Below are 22,927 nucleotides of genomic sequence, written 5' to 3' on the forward strand. Positions count from 1 at the left end.
AGGGACCAAAAGTCGAGTGTGCCTTTGGGAGCATCGCAAAATATGTAGTGAACGGCCATGCCTTTTAGCCAGTTAACGGCGTTCGTTCTGGTTGATGGAAAGTATACGACGTCGGGGCGCAATACGTCATCAGGGGAGATAGACTCCGGCAATCGCCGCAAGAGTAATGCCAGCATGCGCTGCGTCAGTAGCCAGCACTCGCTGGTCGCGGCACACGTCAGACGGTGTGCATCCGAGTCAGCGACCGAGCATGTCGGACACAAGGGGTCGTCCGTCAGATGTATGGAATGTAACCTCTGACGAGTAGCGAACTTCCCATTCACAACTACGTACCACAATGAACGCACCGTCGTAGGTAGAAAAGGCGTGTGTACCGCTCGCCACACCGTGTTCCAGGCAACTTCAGGGTGTCTGTGGGTGACCGTACTTACAGGTTGCCGCTGCTGATAGAGGCGATAATAGTCTTTTGTACTGGGCTTCCGTGTCGTCGGAAGTTCTGAACGTAAGTAGCTGAAGTCAATAAAGAAGTCTCTGATGTGGGTGAGTGCCGGTGAAATGTGTCCTACAGAAACCGGGGGATGCAGAGAGTGTGGTGCCACTTCCGCTATCAGGGTGCCCGTCAGAGTGGCGTGGGCAGAGGTCCACGTGCGACGCATAGTGTTGAGATAAAGCGATCGCGCACGGTTATATACGTGAATTAAACCGATACCGCCCGCCCGCTGCGGCAGTGTCAGGGTGGCGTATCGGACTTTAAAAACCAGACCGGTGCTTACGAAATGTCCATATGCTGCTTGAAATCTGTCGGCCATCGTAGCTGTCAAGGGAAGGATATGCGCAAAATAGTTCAGTTTTGAGACATGATAGGTGTTGACATAACGTGTTCTGAGGAGCATATCCAAGCGACGCAGTTTGTTGTCCTGCAGCAGAGCACGTGTCTGGTGTAGGAGCCGGCGGTACGTAGCCGCCGCCGTGCGGCGGACATTGCTATAAAATTGCACTCCTAAACACTTGAGTACGGGCACCTTGTCAAAGGGCACCGCCGTTGTGTGGGAAATCCCCCCTCCGACATCCATGTATTTTGTCTTCTTCACGTTGATGACGCTCCCAGCGATCGCCCCGTACTGGCGTAGCCACTGTAGCGCCATATGCATTTCATCCTCTGATCTGGCCAGGAACACCACGTCATCGGCGAATGCACCACAACAAAAGGTCACGTCCCGCAAGGAGATACCAGTTAATCGCTGCCGTAGACCATGTAAAGCTGGTTCAAGTGCTGCAGCAAATAATATGCCCGACAGGGGGCACCCTTGTCGCACTGACCGTCCAACAACAATATGACCAGACTGATAACCGTTGACCATCATGCGGGAGCGCGCTCCGTGGACCAGTCGAAGGACCACCTTTGCAGACTCCGGAGAGAGGCCCATGCGATGCAAAACTGCGCGTAAGAAGCCGTGATCGACGCGGTCGAATGCGTGGTCAAAATCTACGGCGACAAGGGCGCCTCGTATTTTGCAGGCCGCCGTCAAAGCAATTACGTCGCGGTATGCTCCTAACGCCGTATGAATGTTGCTGACACCACCTAAACATGTCTGATCGGTGTGGATGGCTTTCCCGATAGCGGTGTGGAGACGCGCGCGGAGGATACGGGCGAAGATCTTGTAGTCGTTGTTGAGGAGTGTGAGTGGGCGAAAATCCTGCCACCTACAACCACCATTCGGTTTCGGAACTGGGATCAAGATGCCTTCTGTGAATTCTGTGGGGACAGTGAAATCAGGGCGGATCAGGTCTTGAAACATTTGGAGCCACTTGTCACCCATAAGGTGATAAAAAGTGCGGTAGAATTCCAGGGGTAAACCGTCCGGTCCAGGCGACTTGTTCGGTGCTCCACGTGCCAAGGCCGATGTCAGCTCGTCGGGTGTAATGGGCAACAGCAGACTATCATCGGGTGCCACGTCCCGAGGGGCGGGAAAATCGTGCAACAGCCCGTCATAATCACGTACATTCCGCGGATCTTCCATGTACAAGGTCCCATAGTGTCTGGCGAACGTGTGCGCGATGTCCGCTTGTGTCACTGCGCGCCCGCCGTCCTCCGTGTTTACCGCCGTAATGAGCTGACGTTTGCGGTGGCGTCTCTCGCGCACAATGTGATACACTGACGCTGTTTCGTTGGGGATACAGTCTTGCACTCGCGCGCGGATGCGGACACCGTCTAGCTGCTCTGTCCTGATGCGAAGTAGACGAGCTTTGATGCGTTGTACGGACATCTGACGTTCGGGAGACGGCGGTTGCGTCGCCAGCTCACGTAACGCTGTATAGTAAAATTCCGATGTTGCCCTTTGCCAGTTCGATCTGTCACGCCCGTAGGCCATCAAGGTCTTTCGGAGGGCAGGTTTGACACATCCCAGCCACCACAGCAACGTGGAAGCATACATAGGCAGGCGCCTGATACATCGACGCCACGTGTCAGTGACTGCTCGCCGACACGCTTCCTCGCGAAGGAGGGAGACGTTCAGCGTCCACGGGCCCTTGCTGCGTCTTGTGAGTTGTCGGGGCAAGGTGACAGTGCAGATGTACGCGAGATGGTCCGTGAAGGCCGTCGGCCAGAGTTCTGCATCACGGGTTGCTGTGCGGAGAGTACGCGAGACGTATATCCGGTCCAGACGACTGGCAGAATGGCTGGTAAAGTGCTTATATCCACTCTGGGTCCCATGATGCAAGAGCCATGTGTCGTGGAGCGCGAGGTCACGTATCAATGCTTGTAGAGCGGGGCATGGGACGTAATGCGGTATCTGGTCCTCGGGCCGCAGAACACTGTTAAAATCGCCGCCCACTATGTAATGGTCCATATTTCCTTGCAAAAGTGGGGCCAACTCCTCCGAATAGAAGACATGCCTGTCACCACGGTGCGAATTACCGGAGGGAGCGTAGACGTTAATGAGGCGCACTGCGCCAAGTGTGAGTGCGATGCCTCGCCCGTTCGGCAAGTACGTCGCGTCCGTCGCGTCTATGCCATCTCGGAGAAGGATGGCCGTTCCTCCTGCGCCATCACCTACGGGTAGGCTGTACGTGGTGTAGCCATATAGGTCTAAACCCAGCTCGGGACGGACCTCCTGGAGAAGGGCAATGTCCAAGTCTGCCGCTCTGATCATGTCGTGTAACATGCGGGTCTTGACAGTGGAGTGGACACCATTTACGTTGACTGTTCCCACACGGTAGGACTGAGACATATCAAGAGGCGGAGGCAGTGTGCCGGTGCAATCCCACAGTGATTTCACACACCACACACCACACAGCCATCCACCTGCATGCTGTGCATTACTGTGCCGTAGGAGTCCCTGACTGGCAGAGCCCTCCGGGCTCATTGTCAGCCATGGGCTCTGGTGGAGATATCGATGTTTGCTGTGCATCATCTGCCTCCATATCGTCTGCCCAATCACCCAGAGACGATTGTGATGTCATTGGGGGCTGGACGCTTTCACAGGAGCCCACATTTTGGGAGTCGACGCAGTGCGCCTCGTTTTCTGGGCCACCAGATTTAGGAGAGTGTTCCTTGTCTTCAGGCACCTTCTGGTGAATGATGCCACTGGAGTCCGTTGCAATTGTGGGCGAGTCAACGAAGTCGATGTCTTCCGCCGGCTTCACATTCCTGTCCTGTTCGTCAGCTGACAATCGCCTCTTCTTGTGTCGCTTGGGTGATTTTTGCTTTCGGGTCCGAGATTCGACATCCACTGGTGGGCGGGGCTCGACACAGTCTCGGTCGCTAGGAACCCCTGTGTCTGATCCCGACAGTGACGGTGGCTGGGTGCCCACGACGCTGCGGTGGGCGGAGGCTGTAGGAACCTCTGCACCGTTGGACTGCGGCGTCGTCGACGGCGCTGACTCTCCAACGGAGCTGGCAGCGGCTTGAGGAGGTAGCAGGTTTTGATCATCCATCACATCATGTCGTGCCGCCTCCACATATGTTAGCGGGAGAGAGGTCATAGTGGATCGTTGGGGAAGTTCATTGCGGGGCACCTGAACTAGGCGGCGCTGCAGACACTCAGTTCTAACATGGCCCTCCTGGCCGCAGCCCGAACAGGTCCTTGGTTGTCCATCATATATAACAATTGCGCGGCAGCCACCAACGAAAACATACGATGGAACGTGCTTCTTAAGTTCTATGCGCACTTGTCGTACCCCGTTAAGGACAGGGTACGTTTCGAATGTGTTCCATTTCTCCTCTGTGTGGCTCAGAACTGTGCCGTATGGCCGCAGCGCATCAACGACTAGGTTGACAGGGACTTCGAACGGTAGTTCAAAGATGCGCACGGTACGCACCCCCAGACCAGCATGGTCAACTCCTACCACGCTCACGTTACCGTCTGCGTGACAGAAGCGAAAGCCGCTTGCAGATCGTTGGAGTAATCTGTCGCAGGCCGCTTCGTCAATCAGTTTGAGGTACACTGTGCTGGCTACAATAGACAGATGAATTCCTATCAGTTCTTGTGGTTCTATGTGCATGATGTCTCGTAGAAACCGTTCAATTTCATGGGCCTTCGGTCTCGTGTACGATGCGTTGAACGTTAGTTTGATTGTAGCTTTTCGATATGAGAACGCCATGTCGGGTCGGTACAGGTACTATACGGCAAGACAACGACGCGACCGCGCGCTAGCGGGTAAACAACAACACCTGCGGAGCACTGCCCGGCGCGCCGAGCCCGTCCGCACGGTAACACGGCTGAAAGCCGACTGCTAGACCAACGAGCCACCTGGCTGGAGCAGTCAAGTTAATCCCAAGTAGTGGGCCTCACAGGGAACACAAACTTTCACGCGAATTCGCAAGATAAACGCTTTCTGCAGGCAGCACTCACCACTGATGAGAAGAATATTAAAGGCAACGAATAAAAAGCGAAATAACTTCATCGAGCACTGCTTATGAACAGCCGGCAGTGCCTCAGTTTCGGTATGTGGTTTCTCAGGGTTAAGAGAAGGCGAATGCACTAAACAAAAGAACATCGGGAAACCAAGCACCAACTCATAACGAAAAGATTGCACAATATACTGCAAGCAAAACTTCCAGAAGACGGATACTGAAGACGCCGCAGACAAAAGAATTATTCTATGCAGTAACGATTATCTAGGAAGCGTGAATTGCATGTGCTGCTCCACCACACAACTTCTTTTGATACTGTTTTACTTATTCTAAATTTTCATTACCTGATCGTCTCTAAAATACTGTGCGGTTATCACCTGGTTTCCAACAGCGATAGTAGTAAGTAAGTCGACTACAAAGTCTTTCAAAGTAGGTCAGACACAAAAAAAAAAAAAAAAAATTCGGAGCTGCGTGTAGCTCATGTCATTCTGCTTTCAATCGGGAATCTCCGGCTGGGAGTAGTGGCGTACTTCTGTAATCCAAGCTTCTGGGAGGCCGTTGTGTGGGAGAGATCTGGAAACAACTACAGATTCGACCGTTCCACGAGCTCAGGAACGGCCGCGAGGCCTTCATCGAGCTCTGCAGGTCGACAGATGATAGTGTGGAAATTTCGGCAAGCGGTGGCTAAGGGTTAAGAGAAGCCAAACGCACTAAACACAAGAAAGTCGGGAAACCGAAGCACACAACTCATAACGAAAAGATTGCGGAATGCATTGCGAAAGCAAAACTTCGAGAAGACCAACTCTGAAGCCATCGGCGAGCTAGGAATTATTCCGCACAAGAAGCGATCATGTAGGAAGAGCGAGCCGAGGCAGTCGCTCGACCACACAATAAATTTTTGCTTAATCCCAATTTGCAGTACCGGTTCGACACTAGAATACTGCGCCTTGGTTCTTCCAAAAGCGATAGTAATAAGCACGTCGACTGCAGTGTCATTTGGGGTAGTGAGTCAGACATGGAGAGGATATGAGGCGGGTGGAATATGCAACGACAGGGGCATTGCAGGGCGGCCGCCGGCTCCTTGCGCTGTGGCGCACCGGTGCCGGCGGCGGCCTGGCTGGGCTGCTGGTGCCTCCATGTAGAGCTGCCGCCGAGCCCAGGCAAAGTGCCGCTAACGAAGCGATTGCCTTTGGTGACATCTTTTGCAATAACGACTGCGCGAATCGACGGTATCTCGTAAGGAAGGAAAGAGCAGCAGCTGCCGCCGAGCCCAGGCGCCGTGCCGAACACGCAGAAGGTCCCCGGCTCGATTGCGGGCGGAAACCCGTTTTCGTCGCACTCAGCAAGACACTTGCTACGATCTCTACTGTGTTCATTTAAATCAACTGCAAACGTTCCATCAGCAGGGTGCACATGGCTCAAATGAAACATGAAACGGTTTCAGAACTGGTTGTCGGATTTTAGCGCTGACTTGGAGGCCTGGAAATGCGCGAAACAGCCGACGCCACGCGATTTGTTACCACACCGTTGTACAAAACGCAAGGGCTCGTCCGGGATTTGAACCCGGGACCTCCTGCACCCGAAGCAGGAATCATACCCCTAGACCAACGAGCCTATTCGTTCCGAAAACGCACTGCATGTGAATGACGCCACCTTTGATGGCCTCACCATGTAGGGCTGCAGCTCAGCCAGCGTTCTCCCTGTCTGTCGCGGTTAGATTGTTTCCATCGACGTCTTTTACTACAGGAACTTCACGAATCGGAGGGAGCTCGTAGCCGATGCCCTTGCTAACACAGAAGAGAAACTGTTGCTATTACGAGTCTCCGGGTGGTACATGAAAATGACCGTTGTTTCCGTGGTGTAGCGGTTATCACGTCTGCTTTACACGCAGAAGGTCCCCGGGCGGGAACACAACAATTTTAATCTACATTTCGGATTTCATTTCCGAGATGACCTCACGTCCGCGTATGCAGAGACAAGCAATGTTGTATGCTAGACGGATAGGGCGTCATTTTACTGTCAAATACTGTTGCTCTCTTATTGCACCGGTATTTGGTAACTGAGAACGCCCCTAGCTCCATTATGGCAGGCAAAATTTATAATCCGGTTCTTCAGGGCTACTTCAAGTGCGCTTGCTACTGGCTTTCCTGAGCTCACCCTACTCGCCTTGTCACAGCTCTGTCAAAGTGTGATGCAAACTAATAATGAGAAACTCTTAGCCACGCTCAATCTTACATGCCACCCCTTGGTTGTTGCCGTCGCTAGTAAGATGAGGGTAGACTGTCGCACAATTAAGCTGAATCTCCACTCACGGTGCACATATCCCGCAAAGACAACCTTGTTTTCCGTTGCATGCAAAATTACCGTCTGCCTTTCTACCGAATTCCACCTACGTACTTTACTGGTGCCGCATTCTTGTTATATCCACGTGCTATAACAGGCGTCAACTCTTCATTGAGGAGCTGCAACCGGGGCTGAGTTCCACCTACTCTTCAGCACGGTCAAAATGGCAGGGCTCGTCCGGGATTTGAACCCGGGACCTCCTGCACCCAAAGCAGGAATCATACCCCTAGACCAACGAGCCACCTGGCTGGAGCAGTCAAGTTAATCCCAAGTAGTGGGCCTCACAGGGAGCACAAACTTTCACGCGAATTCGCAAGATAAACGCTTTCTGCAGGCAGCACTCACCACTGATGAGAAGAATATTAAAGGCAACGAATAAAAAGCGAAATAACTTCATCGAGCACTGCTTATGAACAGCCGGCAGTGCCTCAGTTTCGGTATGTGGTTTCTCAGGGTTAAGAGAAGGCGAATGCACTAAACAAAAGAACATCGGGAAACCAAGCACCAACTCATAACGAAAAGATTGCACAATATACTGCAAGCAAAACTTCCAGAAGACGGATACTGAAGACGCCGCAGACAAAAGAATTATTCTATGCAGTAACGATTATCTAGGAAGCGTGAATTGCATGTGCTGCTCCACCACACAACTTCTTTTGATACTGTTTTACTTATTCTAAATTTTCATTACCTGATCGTCTCTAAAATACTGTGCGGTTATCACCTGGTTTCCAACAGCGATAGTAGTAAGTAAGTCGACTACAAAGTCTTTCAAAGTAGGTCAGACACAAAAAAAAAAAAAAAAAATTTCGGAGCTGCGTGTAGCTCATGTCATTCTGCTTTCAATCGTGAATCTCCGGCTGGGAGTAGTGGCGTACTTCTGTAATCCAAGCTTCTGGGCGGCCGTTGTGTGGGAGAGATCTGGAAACAACTACAGATTCGACCGTTCCACGAGCTCAGGAACGGCCGCGAGGCCTTCATCGAGCTCTGCAGGTCGACAGATGATAGTGTGGAAATTTCGGCAAGCGGTGGCTAAGGGTTAAGAGAAGCCAAACGCACTAAACACAAGAAAGTCGGGAAACCGAAGCACACAACTCATAACGAAAAGATTGCGGAATGCATTGCGAAAGCAAAACTTCGAGAAGACCAACTCTGAAGCCATCGGCGAGCTAGGAATTATTCCGCACAAGAAGCGATCATGTAGGAAGAGCGAGCCGAGGCTGTCGCTCGACCACACAATAAATTTTTGCTTAATCCCAATTTGCAGTACCGGTTCGACACTAGAATACTGCGCCTTGGTTCTTCCAAAAGCGATAGTAATAAGCACGTCGACTGCAGTGTCATTTGGGGTAGTGAGTCAGACATGGAGAGGATATGAGGCGGGTGGAATATGCAACGACGGGGGCATTGCAGGGCGGCCGCCGGCTCCTTGCGCTGTGGCGCACCGGTGCCGGCGGCGGCCTGGCTGGGCTGCTGGTGCCTCCATGTAGAGCTGCCGCCGAGCCCAGGCAAAGTGCCGCTAACGAAGCGATTGCCTTTGGTGACATCTTTTGCAATAACGACTGCGCGAATCGACGGTATCTCGTAAGGAAGGAAAGAGCAGCAGCTGCCGCCGAGCCCAGGCGCCGTGCCGAACACGCAGAAGGTCCCCGGCTCGATTGCGGGCGGAAACCCGTTTTCGTCGCACTCAGCAAGACACTTGCTACGATCTCTACTGTGTTCATTTAAATCAACTGCAAACGTTCCATCAGCAGGGTGCACATGGCTCAAATGAAACATGAAACGGTTTCAGAACTGGTTGTCGGATTTTAGCGCTGACTTGGAGGCCTGGAAATGCGCGAAACAGCCGCCGCCATGCGATTTGTTACCACACCGTTGTACAAAACGCAAGGGCTCGTCCGGGATTTGAACCCGGGACCTCCTGCACCCGAAGCAGGAATCATACCCCTAGACCAACGAGCCTATTCGTTCCGAAAACGCACTGCATGTGAATGACGCCACCTTTGATGGCCTCACCATGTAGGGCTGCAGCTCAGCCAGCGTTCTCCCTGTCTGTCGCGGTTAGATTGTTTCCATCGACGTCTTTTACTACAGGAACTTCACGAATCGGAGGGAGCTCGTAGCCGATGCCCTTGCTAACACAGAAGAGAAACTGTTGCTATTACGAGTCTCCGGGTGGTACACGAAAATGACCGTTGTTTCCGTGGTGTAGCGGTTATCACGTCTGCTTTACACGCAGAAGGTCCCCGGTTCGATCCCGGGCGGGAACACAACAATTTTAATCTACATTTCGGATTTCATTTCCGAGATGACCTCACGTCCGCGTATGCAGAGACAAGCAATGTTGTATGCTAGACGGATAGGGCGTCATTTTACTGTCAAATACTGTTGCTCTCTTATTGCACCGGTATTTGGTAACTGAGAACGCCCCTAGCTCCATTATGGCAGGCAAAATTTATAATCCGGTTCTTCAGGGCTACTTCAAGTGCGCTTGCTACTGGCTTTCCTGAGCTCACCCTACTCGCCTTGTCATAGCTCTGTCAAAGTGTGATGCAAACTAATAATGAGAAACTCTTAGCCACGCTCAATCTTACATGCCACCCCTTGGTTGTTGCCGTCGCTAGTAAGATGAGGGTAGACTGTCGCACAATTAAGCTGAATCTCCACTCACGGTGCACATATCCCGCAAAGACAACCTTGTTTTCCGTTGCATGCAAAATTACCGTCTGCCTTTCTACCGAATTCCACCTACGTACTTTACTGGTGCCGCATTCTTGTTATATCCACGTGCTATAACAGGCGTCAACTCTTCATTGAGGAGCTGCAACCGGGGCTGAGTTCCACCTACTCTTCAGCACGGTCAAAATGGCAGGGCTCGTCCGGGATTTGAACCCGGGACCTCCTGCACCCAAAGCAGGAATCATACCCCTTTTTTTTTTATTTTTTCTAACACGCAGATGGTCCCCGGCTCGATTCCGGGCGGAAACACTTGTTCGTCGCACTACAATCTCTACTGTTACCATTTAAATCAATTTCAAACGTCCCACCACCAGGGTGCAGACGGCTCAAATGATACATGAAACTCTTTCAGAACCGGCTACTTGGTTTTTGTGCTTACCTGGAGGGCTGGAAATGCGTGGAACAGCCGCCGGCATGACGGTAGTTGCCACACGTTTGCACAAAACGCAAGGGCTCGTCCGGGATTTGAACCCGGGACCTCCTGCACCCGAAGCAGGAATCATACCCCTTTTTTTTTAGCTAGCCACTTTTTTTTTTTTTTTTTTTTTTTTTTTTTTGGCAGACACTCTACCACTCGAACGAATATATCTATTGAAAAAAAAAAATAATAAAGAATATCCACCACACAGCCACTTCAAAAGAAGTACAGTGCTGAAATTAAAATCCTAAAACATGACTATATAATGTAGACTGCTTACTGAAATAAAGATTAAAACACGAAAACTTCAGTCCTGGTGTAGAGAAGAAACATACATAAAGGCGGCAAATCCAGAAACAGTATAAAAGAAAATGGCTCACACAGGTGACCTTAGCCAACACCCTCTCTTTCAATTGTCAGGCTAAGCATATTGGCAAAATCATCTCGGAGGCCTGGCAATCGCAAGCGCTGCCAGTAAGCAGTAAGCATGTACTGCCGAAACGCTAGGTGTCCATCCTCTTCATGACAACTGTTGACAAAATGTACGAAATGGCCAATCAACCACATGACGGTATGGAGCTTCGTCCGCGGAAAAAAGGAAGAATCGGGCCGGACGATGATGTCAATAGTATAAGCGGCTTCAGCAGACCTAGTGACAAAAGCAAGTTGTTTCCTGAGCCAACGCCAATTATCAAGGTGCCCACAGCAGGTGAATCGATGTTCAAGGGTATCCAGGAGACCACACCGAGTACAGGTGTCCGTGTCAGAAAGACCAATACGGTGCAGTCGTACATTGGTGGGAACCAAATTATTTATTACCCTATACCACGTGGACGCCACGGCCATAGAGTGGATCGGCAGACTAACATTCTTCCAGACGTTCCTCCAGGACACAGATGGAGACGCCAGTTCTATTGGATTGGGACCGGCCAGCCCCTCCCAGCGGGCAATCAAGCCCTTGGTCGTTGGCACCGGTCGCCGCAAGAAGACGTCACCGAGGTAACTCACCGCAATGTAAAATTCCCGAATGTGTTTCAACTTAAAATTTAGGCGTCCGACATCGACAGGTGGAGCAAGGCTCGCCGGACGCACAACAGTAAAAAGCCTGGATGTAATCGAAGTCACTTCTTGCGTAACAATTAGAGTCGTTCGGCGGACGTACAAAGCAGACGCCTTGCGAGTAATGTCAGAGAGGCCCAAGCCTCCGGAGATACGCGGTTTCGTCATTACCTCGTAACGTAACTTGAATAGATGGCCCTTCCATATAAACCTGCTAGACAATTGGCGCAACCTTTTCGCCACCATCATGGGAAGTGGGAACAGCTGAGCAACATAATAAGCTTTACATAGAACGTAGGTGTCTAAAATTCTGACTTTTTGCAAAATGGTAGCAGAGCGCTGCTCATGGACCGTCAGAGCCCCCTGTATCTTCTCGGTGACAGATTTCCAATTGAGAGCCGCCATTTTTAGAGGACACCGATCAATGATAATCCCCAAGGACGTATGGCGATCGACAAAAGTGGCCCAAGGGACGTCAGCATCGCGAAATCCTCGAATATCAAGGAACTTACATTTACCCTGATTGAGACGCGCTCCAGAGACACGACAGTATGCATCAACTGCCCCTTTCAACAACGGGATATCATCACGTTGACGGAGGAGAACAACGACATCATCCGCATATGCCTTAACCGAGAGCTTCCCACCAGAGAGGGACATACCCTGAAGCTTGAGAGCAATAGTCCGAAGCAGCGGTTCCAGGGACAATACGAACAAAGACATAGAGAGCGGACTACCCTGAGGCACTCCGCGGCGGATAGCAATGGGCGGCGTCAGCTGCCCATTGACTGACACCCGAGCTGTTATTCCCCTATACAAATTGCCAAGAACACCACGTGATGAAGCGTTAAAACCTATTGTACCTAAAACACGATCTAAAAACACATGGCTGACGTGATCAAAAGCCTTATAAAAATCAAGGAAGGCAAAGGCACAATGTACGTTTGTAACCGCCGCAACCGAGACAACATCCCGATATTCGGCTACTGGCGTCAGAATAGATCTATCATGAAAACAACATTGATGTGCACCAATCACACCCCGAAGCAGAGAAGACAACCGGCTATTGAGCGCTCTAGCAGCTGTCTTATAGTCAAAATTCAGCAATGTGAGCGGACGAAGATTGGCAGCAGATAAACGACCAGAGGACTTCGGAATTAAAACAATTTTCCCTACTTTAAAATCGGCAGGCACATCCATCCCCCTGACAATCTCATTTAAAATCTGCGTAAAAATGCCACCCAAAAGAGGCCAAAAACGGAGATAAAATTCTTTAGGCAGGCCGTCTGGACCCGGCGATTTACTGGACGGAGAGCGAGCAATAAAATCGAAAACATCATCTACCTGGAACTCCCGGAGAAATTCGCCGTTCGCGTCAGGCGCGATCGTCGCAGTTAGAGCCCCAAAGACATCATCCGAAAGAGACTCACCAGAATCATCGGCAGAATATAGACTAGTGTAATACTGGTGAAGAGCACGAACCATTTCCTCCTGTGCAATAAGCTGTCGCCCATCATCCACCGTAAGAGAAGAGATGAAGGAGCGACGACGACGAGTGTGATGCCGTAGCAGGTGGTACAAGGATGTCAGCTCACCTTCAACAAGAGAGTGAGGTTTCGACTTAACTCGCAGACCATCCATCTGTCGTCGTTTAAGGCTCAAGAGCTTGGCTTTAATACGACGAACATCATGGATCCGCAGAGGAGAGGTACACGCCGCGTCATATAGTTCACGCAGGACAGAGTAGTAAAATTCATACGTGTTCTTAAAATCACGCGCCCTTGCAGCACAGTAAAAAATCAAAGTCTGACGAATCTTGGGCTTGGCAAACGCAGTCCACCAAACCAGCAAGGAGGGGTATCGCGGGACAGAGCGAAGACATCGCTCCCACACGCCACTTATAACATCATCCATAGCACTGTCGGCAAGGTGGGAAACATTTAACATCCACTGGGAACGATAAAGTTTTGCAGGTTGGTGACTAAGATTGACAGTTGCAGTAAAAGCACAATGGTCAGAAAAACTAGTAGGAATAACATCGACAGAAAGAATTTTATCACATAAAAAATCAGATAAATAGAATCTGTCGAGTCTACTGCATGAGGACGCAGTAAAAAACGTATATTTCACCAGGGTTGGATATTTGTGTTCCCAAACATCACGCAGATGCATCGTACGAACTAAGTCATGTAAATCACGGCAATAATTAAAATTGGGGGACTGGTCTTCAGGGCGTAAAACACAATTAAAATCGCCTCCGAGCAGGAGACTCCGAGGACTCTGGCGCAAAAGATAAATAAGCTCTTCTTTATAAAAGCGCGATCGAGCCACAGTGTGACCCGAACCAGAGGGGGCATACAAAACAACGAGGCGGAGATCAAAAAGACGACAACCAATCCCACGGCCAGAGTCAAGGAATTCAATGTCAGTAATAGGAATGCCCTCTCGAAAGAAAAGAGCAGTTCCTGTTGAATATTCCGGCGCGACATTAAAAACAGTTTGAAATCCAGGTAGAGAGAGATCAGAAAACAACACTTCCTGCAAAAACACTACGTCCGCACAGGCGTCGTAAATAAACTGCCGCAAAGAGGCAATGCGAACGTCGGACTCAATACGGTTAACATTTAAGGTAAGAAAGGTGTATGCTTGAACCATAGAGAGAAAAGCGAGAAAACAAATCACCTACACCGACGCACCAGCGTCACAGTCCATAGCAGGGGTGACGGAGGCATCCGAGGGAGGGGGACTGCTACCCCGTTCCGCGGATCCCTTACGTTTCGGTTTTTTACGAACAGCATTAACGTTCGGCTGAACGCGTAACTTGCGTCGGCTGACGGGCAAGGAAGCTTCAGCCGCCGGTGACGTAGGAGGGTCAAGTTCTGTATCCGACACCACCCGCGCCGGTCCACATGCGGGATCCGGGGTCGCGGGGGAAACATCCGACAAAACGGAATGGTCAACACCTGCACTAGCTTCCGGCAAACATGGACTGCACGGAGGCGAAACGTGAGCAGGAAGGTCCGAGGCCGCAGAGTTGGAAGGAAGCGGAGCAGCTCCGCTGGCAGAGGTATGGGGCAGCGAAGCAGGAAGTTGTCGCGGCTCCACTTGTTGTGACATCGAAGTCGGTTCGGAAGACGGCGCCAACAGGCCCGACCGACGACCCGACTCGAGAGAAGCTGCGTCGGAGGCCGGAGGGGCGCCAGCAGCCGCCACCGGAACCGCTACCTCAGGAGGGCAGGGAGCAGCTACAGTACACAGTGGCTCGGAGGATGCCGGTCGCTCGGACTGGGGCATCTCAGGGAGATCCTCATCCGTACTATTTCCATCGTGTGGGCGACGCCTCTTATTATTCAATAGTGGCACACCCACCTGAGGGACAGACGGAACAACATCAGATTTAGCCCGCAAAGGAGGAAATTCTGTGTCAGGGGTGCGCAAAACCTGTGGCGGGGCGCTACTACCACTGGACGGTGCTACACCATGAGCAGAACCACCTGCAACGAGGTCAGCGACCGTTAACTTGCGACGCTGTTCGAGAGAATTTTTTAAAACAAAAACTCTCCGCGGGCAGTCGGTACGCACGTGACCACTTTCATTGCACAAAAAGCAGGTGCCAACCTGACCACTATATGTTACATGGACACGATATCCACCGATCTGCAGGTGAGATGGAATATTCTGCTTAACGTGCATTTCGACTGAACGAATACCACTGTAACATTGCAGGCGATGTTGGCTTGACCAGCGTTCAAGGCGAATGCTCTTTACATCACCATACTTCTGTAGACCCTCCTTAAGATAGACATTATCCACCTCCGGTGGAAGGTTGTAAACACGAACACTGGTGTACGTAATGGAAGCATTGGAAAGCAGCACGGTACTTACAGAATCATCCCGATGCCGAAAGAGAACTTGATGACCGTATTTAGAAAGAATTTTATCAACCTGAAGTGGGTCCATAAACTTAACAAAGAAAACATACAGTTCGGTATCAAAATAAGCAGTGTGCACCTGATCCGAATGAACACCAAAGGTATCTACCAACCAATCATGAATCTCAAGAGAACTAGGTTGCACATGGCGGGTTGACTTGTCAAAAGCAAAACTAACTGTAGCCTGACGGGGAATAACCTGGGACGACATCTTCAAAATTTGCGGTCGAAACCGCTACACAAAAAACACTGAAATAAGGACAGAAAGTAACACAAGGTACGAAACAACGACGGAGAAACACTCACAGAAGTTGCAACACAACACGTAAACAAAAACGATAGTCCACTATACGTAACGCTACGGCGGAGCGGAAGACTAGGCACGTCCACACTGCACGGCGTCTAAAGCGGAACTGTACCCCTAGACCAACGAGCCACCTGGCTGGAGCAGTCAAGTTAATCCCAAGTAGTGGGCCTCACAGGGAACACAAACTTTCACGCGAATTCGCAAGATAAACGCTTTCTGCAGGCAGCACTCACCACTGATGAGAAGAATATTAAAGGCAACGAATAAAAAGCGAAATAACTTCATCGAGCACTGCTTATGAACAGCCGGCAGTGCCTCAGTTTCGGTATGTGGTTTCTCAGGGTTAAGAGAAGGCGAATGCACTAAACAAAAGAACATCGGGAAACCAAGCACCAACTCATAACGAAAAGATTGCACAATATACTGCAAGCAAAACTTCCAGAAGACGGATACTGAAGACGCCGCAGACAAAAGAATTATTCTATGCAGTAACGACTATCTAGGAAGCGTGAATTGCATGTGCTGCTCCACCACACAACTTCTTTTGATACTGTTTTACTTATTCTAAATTTTCATTACCTGATCGTCTCTAAAATACTGTGCGGTTATCACCTGGTTTCCAACAGCGATAGTAGTAAGTAAGTCGACTACAAAGTCTTTCAAAGTAGGTCAGACACAAAAAAAAAAAAAAAAATTTCGGAGCTGCGTGTAGCTCATGTCATTCTGCTTTCAATCGTGAATCTCCGGCTGGGAGTAGTGGCGTACTTCTGTAATCCAAGCTTCTGGGAGGCCGTTGTGTGGGAGAGATCTGGAAACAACTACAGATTCGACCGTTCCACGAGCTCAGGAACGGCCGCGAGGCCTTCATCGAGCTCTGCAGGTCGACAGATGATAGTGTGGAAATTTCGGCAAGCGGTGGCTAAGGGTTAAGAGAAGCCAAACGCACTAAACACAAGAAAGTCGGGAAACCGAAGCACACAACTCATAACGAAAAGATTGCGGAATGCATTGCGAAAGCAAAACTTCGAGAAGACCAACTCTGAAGCCATCGGCGAGCTAGGAATTATTCCGCACAAGAAGCGATCATGTAGGAAGAGCGAGCCGAGGCTGTCGCTCGACCACACAATAAATTTTTGCTTAATCCCAATTTGCAGTACCGGTTCGACACTAGAATACTGCGCCTTGGTTCTTCCAAAAGCGATAGTAATAAGCACGTCGACTGCAGTGTCATTTGGGGTAGTGAGTCAGACATGGAGAGGATATGAGGCGGGTGGAATATGCAACGACAGGGGCATTGCAGGGCGGCCGCCGGCTCCTTGCGCTGTGGCGCACCAGTGCCGGCGGCGGCCTGGCTGGGCTGCTGGTGCCTCCATGTAGAGCTGCCGCCGAGCCCAGGCAAAGTGCCGCTAACGAAGCGATTGCCTTTGGTGACATCTTTTGCAATAACGACTGCGCGAATCGACGGTATCTCGTAAGGAAGGAAAGAGCAGCAGCTGCCGCCGAGCCCAGGCGCCGTGCCGAACACGCAGAAGGTCCCCGGCTCGATTGCGGGCGGAAACCCGTTTTCGTCGCACTCAGCAAGACACTTGCTACGATCTCAACTGTGTTCATTTAAATCAACTGCAAACGTTCCATCAGCAGGGTGCACATGGCTCAAATGAAACATGAAACGGTTTCAGAACTGGTTGTCGGATTTTAGCGCTGACTTGGAGGCCTGGAAATGCGCGAAACAGCCGCCGCCATGCGATTTGTTACCACACCGTTGTACAAAACGCAAGGGCTCGTCCGGGATTTGAACCCGGGACCTCCTGCACCCGAAGCAGGAATCATACCCCTAGACCAACGAGCCTATTCGTTCCGAAAACGCACTGCATGTGAATGACGCCACCTTTGATGGCCTCACCATGTAGGGCTGCAGCTCAGCCAGCGTTCTCCCTGTCTGTCGCGGTTAGATTGTTTCCATCGACGTCTTTTACTACAGGAACTTCACGAATCGGAGGGAGCTCGTAGCCGATGCCCTTGCTAACACAGAAGAGAAACTGTTGCTATTACGAGTCTCCGGGTGGTACATGAAAATGACCGTTGTTTCCGTGGTGTAGCCGTTATCACGTCTGCTTTACACGCAGAAGGTCCCCGGTTCGATCCCGGGCGGGAACACAACAATTTTAATCTACATTTCGGATTTCATTTCCGAGATGACCTCACGTCCGCGTATGCAGAGACAAGCAATGTTGTATGCTAGACGGATAGGGCGTCATTTTACTGTCAAATACTGTTGCTCTCTTATTGCACCGGTATTTGGTAACTGAGAACGCCCCTAGCTCCATTATGGCAGGCAAAATTTATAATCCGGTTCTTCAGGGCTACTTCAAGTGCGCTTGCTACTGGCTTTCCTGAGCTCACCCTACTCGCCTTGTCACAGCTCTGTCAAAGTGTGATGCAAACTAATAATGAGAAACTCTTAGCCACGCTCAATCTTACATGCCACCCCTTGGTTGTTGCCGTCGCTAGTAAGATGAGGGTAGACTGTCGCACAATTAAGCTGAATCTCCACTCACGGTGCACATATCCCGCAAAGACAACCTTGTTTTCCGTTGCATGCAAAATTACCGTCTGCCTTTCTACCGAATTCCACCTACGTACTTTACTGGTGCCGCATTCTTGTTATATCCACGTGCTATAACAGGCGTCAACTCTTCATTGAGGAGCTGCAACCGGGGCTGAGTTCCACCTACTCTTCATCACGGTCAAAATGGCAGGGCTCGTCCGGGATTTGAACCCTGGACCTCCTGCACCCAAAGCAGGAATCATACCCCTAGACCAACGAGCCACCTGGCTGGAGCAGTCAAGTTAATCCCAAGTAGTGGGCCTCACAGGGAACACAAACTTTCACGCGAATTCGCAAGATAAACGCTTTCTGCAGGCAGCACTCACCACTGATGAGAAGAATATTAAAGGCAACGAATAAAAAGCGAAATAACTTCATCGAGCACTGCTTATGAACAGCCGGCAGTGCCTCAGTTTCGGTATGTGCTTTCTCAGGGTTAAGAGAAGGCGAATGCACTAAACAAAAGAACATCGGGAAACCAAGCACCAACTCATAACGAAAAGATTGCACAATATACTGCAAGCAAAACTTCCAGAAGACGGATACTGAAGACGCCGCAGACAAAAGAATTATTCTATGCAGTAACGATTATCTAGGAAGCGTGAATTGCATGTGCTGCTCCACCACACAACTTCTTTTGATACTGTTTTACTTATTCTAAATTTTCATTACCTGATCGTCTCTAAAATACTGTGCGGTTATCACCTGGTTTCCAACAGCGATAGTAGTAAGTAAGTCGACTACAAAGTCTTTCAAAGTAGGTCAGACACAAAAAAAAAAAAAAAAATTTCGGAGCTGCGTGTAGCTCATGTCATTCTGCTTTCAATCGTGAATCTCCGGCTGGGAGTAGTGGCATACTTCTGTAATCCAAGCTTCTGGGAGGCCGTTGTGTGGGAGAGATCTGGAAACAACTACAGATTCGACCGTTCCACGAGCTCAGGAACGGCCGCGAGGCCTTCATCGAGCTCTGCAGGTCGACAGATGATAGTGTGGAAATTTCGGCAAGCGGTGGCTAAGGGTTAAGAGAAGCCAAACGCACTAAACACAAGAAAGTCGGGAAACCGAAGCACACAACTCATAACGAAAAGATTGCGGAATGCATTGCGAAAGCAAAACTTCGAGAAGACCAACTCTGAAGCCATCGGCGAGCTAGGAATTATTCCGCACAAGAAGCGATCATGTAGGAAGAGCGAGCCGAGGCTGTCGCTCGACCACACAATAAATTTTTGCTTAATCCCAATTTGCAGTACCGGTTCGACACTAGAATACTGCGCCTTGGTTCTTCCAAAAGCGATAGTAATAAGCACGTCGACTGCAGTGTCATTTGGGGTAGTGAGTCAGACATGGAGAGGATATGAGGCAGGTGGAATATGCAACGACAGGGGCATTGCAGGGCGGCCGCCGGCTCCTTGCGCTGTGGCGCACCGGTGCCGGCGGCGGCCTGGCTGAGCTGCTGGTGCCTCCATGTAGAGCTGCCGCCGAGCCCAGGCAAAGTGCCGCTAACGAAGCGATTGCCTTTGGTGACATCTTTTGCAATAACGACTGCGCGAATCGACGGTATCTCGTAAGGAAGGAAAGAGCAGCAGCTGCCGCCGAGCCCAGGCGCCGTGCCGAACACGCAGAAGGTCCCCGGCTCGATTGCGGGCGGAAACCCGTTTTCGTCGCACTCAGCAAGACACTTGCTACGATCTCTACTGTGTTCATTTAAATCAACTGCAAACGTTCCATCAGCAGGGTGCACATGGCTCAAATGAAACATGAAACGGTTTCAGAACTGGTTGTCGGATTTTAGCGCTGACTTGGAGGCCTGGAAATGCGCGAAACAGCCGCCGCCATGCGATTTGTTACCACACCGTTGTACAAAACGCAAGGGCTCGTCCGGGATTTGAACCCGGGACCTCCTGCACCCGAAGCAGGAATCATACCCCTAGACCAACGAGCCTATTCGTTCCGAAAACGCACTGCATGTGAATGACGCCACCTTTGATGGCCTCACCATGTAGGGCTGCAGCTCAGCCAGCGTTCTCCCTGTCTGTCGCGGTTAGATTGTTTCCATCGACGTCTTTTACTACAGGAACTTCACGAATCGGAGGGAGCTCGTAGCCGATGCCCTTGCTAACACAGAAGAGAAACTGTTGCTATTACGAGTCTCCGGGTGGTACATGAAAATGACCGTTGTTTCCGTGGTGTAGCGGTTATCACGTCTGCTTTACACGCAGAAGGTCCCCGGTTCGATCCCGGGCGGGAACACAACAATTTTAATCTACATTTCGGATTTCATTTCCGAGATGACCTCACGTCCGCGTATGCAGAGACAAGCAATGTTGTATGCTAGACGGATAGGGCGTCATTTTACTGTCAAATACTGTTGCTCTCTTATTGCACCGGTATTTGGTAACTGAGAACGCCCCTAGCTCCATTATGGCAGGCAAAATTTATAATCCGGTTCTTCAGGGCTACTTCAAGTGCGCTTGCTACTGGCTTTCCTGAGCTCACCCTACTCGCCTTGTCACAGCTCTGTCAAAGTGTGATGCAAACTAATAATGAGAAACTCTTAGCCACGCTCAATCTTACATGCCACCCCTTGGTTGTTGCCGTCGCTAGTAAGATGAGGGTAGACTGTCGCACAATTAAGCTGAATCTCCACTCACGGTGCACATATCCCGCAAAGACAACCTTGTTTTCCGTTGCATGCAAAATTACCGTCTGCCTTTCTACCGAATTCCACCTACGTACTTTACTGGTGCCGCATTCTTGTTATATCCACGTGCTATAACAGGCGTCAACTCTTCATTGAGGAGCTGCAACCGGGGCTGAGTTCCACCTACTCTTCATCACGGTCAAAATGGCAGGGCTCGTCCGGGATTTGAACCCTGGACCTCCTGCACCCAAAGCAGGAATCATACCCCTAGACCAACGAGCCACCTGGCTGGAGCAGTCAAGTTAATCCCAAGTAGTGGGCCTCACAGGGAACACAAACTTTCACGCGAATTCGCAAGATAAACGCTTTCTGCAGGCAGCACTCACCACTGATGAGAAGAATATTAAAGGCAACGAATAAAAAGCGAAATAACTTCATCGAGCACTGCTTATGAACAGCCGGCAGTGCCTCAGTTTCGGTATGTGCTTTCTCAGGGTTAAGAGAAGGCGAATGCACTAAACAAAAGAACATCGGGAAACCAAGCACCAACTCATAACGAAAAGATTGCACAATATACTGCAAGCAAAACTTCCAGAAGACGGATACTGAAGACGCCGCAGACAAAAGAATTATTCTATGCAGTAACGATTATCTAGGAAGCGTGAATTGCATGTGCTGCTCCACCACACAACTTCTTTTGATACTGTTTTACTTATTCTAAATTTTCATTACCTGATCGTCTCTAAAATACTGTGCGGTTATCACCTGGTTTCCAACAGCGATAGTAGTAAGTAAGTCGACTACAAAGTCTTTCAAAGTAGGTCAGACACAAAAAAAAAAAAAAAAAAAAAAATTTCGGAGCTGCGTGTAGCTCATGTCATTCTGCTTTCAATCGTGAATCTCCGGCTGGGAGTAGTGGCATACTTCTGTAATCCAAGCTTCTGGGAGGCCGTTGTGTGGGAGAGATCTGGAAACAACTACAGATTCGACCGTTCCACGAGCTCAGGAACGGCCGCGAGGCCTTCATCGAGCTCTGCAGGTCGACAGATGATAGTGTGGAAATTTCGGCAAGCGGTGGCTAAGGGTTAAGAGAAGCCAAACGCACTAAACACAAGAAAGTCGGGAAACCGAAGCACACAACTCATAACGAAAAGATTGCGGAATGCATTGCGAAAGCAAAACTTCGAGAAGACCAACTCTGAAGCCATCGGCGAGCTAGGAATTATTCCGCACAAGAAGCGATCATGTAGGAAGAGCGAGCCGAGGCTGTCGCTCGACCACACAATAAATTTTTGCTTAATCCCAATTTGCAGTACCGGTTCGACACTAGAATACTGCGCCTTGGTTCTTCCAAAAGCGATAGTAATAAGCACGTCGACTGCAGTGTCATTTGGGGTAGTGAGTCAGACATGGAGAGGATATGAGGCAGGTGGAATATGCAACGACAGGGGCATTGCAGGGCGGCCGCCGGCTCCTTGCGCTGTGGCGCACCGGTGCCGGCGGCGGCCTGGCTGAGCTGCTGGTGCCTCCATGTAGAGCTGCCGCCGAGCCCAGGCAAAGTGCCGCTAACGAAGCGATTGCCTTTGGTGACATCTTTTGCAATAACGACTGCGCGAATCGACGGTATCTCGTAAGGAAGGAAAGAGCAGCAGCTGCCGCCGAGCCCAGGCGCCGTGCCGAACACGCAGAAGGTCCCCGGCTCGATTGCGGGCGGAAACCCGTTTTCGTCGCACTCAGCAAGACACTTGCTACGATCTCTACTGTGTTCATTTAAATCAACTGCAAACGTTCCATCAGCAGGGTGCACATGGCTCAAATGAAACATGAAACGGTTTCAGAACTGGTTGTCGGATTTTAGCGCTGACTTGGAGGCCTGGAAATGCGCGAAACAGCCGCCGCCATGCGATTTGTTACCACACCGTTGTACAAAACGCAAGGGCTCGTCCGGGATTTGAACCCGGGACCTCCTGCACCCGAAGCAGGAATCATACCCCTAGACCAACGAGCCTATTCGTTCCGAAAACG

At 50.5% G+C, this 22,927-nt stretch overlaps 11 non-coding genes across 11 annotated transcripts; 3 read left to right on the plus strand and 8 right to left on the minus strand.

The window, feature by feature from the left end:
• Positions 1–6,397: 6,397 nt before the first annotated feature.
• Trnap-cgg (transfer RNA proline (anticodon CGG)) lies at positions 6,398–6,469 on the minus strand. Its single transcript has one exon. It is a non-coding gene; the product is annotated as a tRNA-Pro (tRNA).
• Positions 6,470–7,367: 898 nt separating this feature from the next.
• Trnap-ugg (transfer RNA proline (anticodon UGG)) lies at positions 7,368–7,439 on the minus strand. The gene has a single exon. It is a non-coding gene; the product is annotated as a tRNA-Pro (tRNA).
• A 1,649-nt stretch (positions 7,440–9,088) lies between these two features.
• Trnap-cgg (transfer RNA proline (anticodon CGG)) lies at positions 9,089–9,160 on the minus strand. Its single transcript has one exon. It is a non-coding gene; the product is annotated as a tRNA-Pro (tRNA).
• Positions 9,161–9,395: 235 nt separating this feature from the next.
• Positions 9,396–9,468, plus strand: Trnav-uac (transfer RNA valine (anticodon UAC)). The gene has a single exon. It is a non-coding gene; the product is annotated as a tRNA-Val (tRNA).
• Positions 9,469–17,430: 7,962 nt separating this feature from the next.
• Positions 17,431–17,502, minus strand: Trnap-cgg (transfer RNA proline (anticodon CGG)). Its single transcript has one exon. It is a non-coding gene; the product is annotated as a tRNA-Pro (tRNA).
• A 235-nt stretch (positions 17,503–17,737) lies between these two features.
• Positions 17,738–17,810, plus strand: Trnav-uac (transfer RNA valine (anticodon UAC)). The gene has a single exon. It is a non-coding gene; the product is annotated as a tRNA-Val (tRNA).
• A 601-nt stretch (positions 17,811–18,411) lies between these two features.
• On the minus strand, positions 18,412–18,483 carry Trnap-ugg (transfer RNA proline (anticodon UGG)). Its single transcript has one exon. It is a non-coding gene; the product is annotated as a tRNA-Pro (tRNA).
• Positions 18,484–20,131: 1,648 nt separating this feature from the next.
• On the minus strand, positions 20,132–20,203 carry Trnap-cgg (transfer RNA proline (anticodon CGG)). The gene has a single exon. It is a non-coding gene; the product is annotated as a tRNA-Pro (tRNA).
• A 235-nt stretch (positions 20,204–20,438) lies between these two features.
• On the plus strand, positions 20,439–20,511 carry Trnav-uac (transfer RNA valine (anticodon UAC)). The gene has a single exon. It is a non-coding gene; the product is annotated as a tRNA-Val (tRNA).
• A 601-nt stretch (positions 20,512–21,112) lies between these two features.
• Trnap-ugg (transfer RNA proline (anticodon UGG)) lies at positions 21,113–21,184 on the minus strand. Its single transcript has one exon. It is a non-coding gene; the product is annotated as a tRNA-Pro (tRNA).
• Positions 21,185–22,838: 1,654 nt separating this feature from the next.
• On the minus strand, positions 22,839–22,910 carry Trnap-cgg (transfer RNA proline (anticodon CGG)). Its single transcript has one exon. It is a non-coding gene; the product is annotated as a tRNA-Pro (tRNA).
• Positions 22,911–22,927: the final 17 nt, after the last annotated feature.

Source organism: Schistocerca serialis, chromosome 2 (genome assembly GCF_023864345.2).
Source record: "Schistocerca serialis cubense isolate TAMUIC-IGC-003099 chromosome 2, iqSchSeri2.2, whole genome shotgun sequence".
NCBI classification, from domain to species: Eukaryota; Metazoa; Arthropoda; class Insecta; order Orthoptera; family Acrididae; genus Schistocerca; species Schistocerca serialis.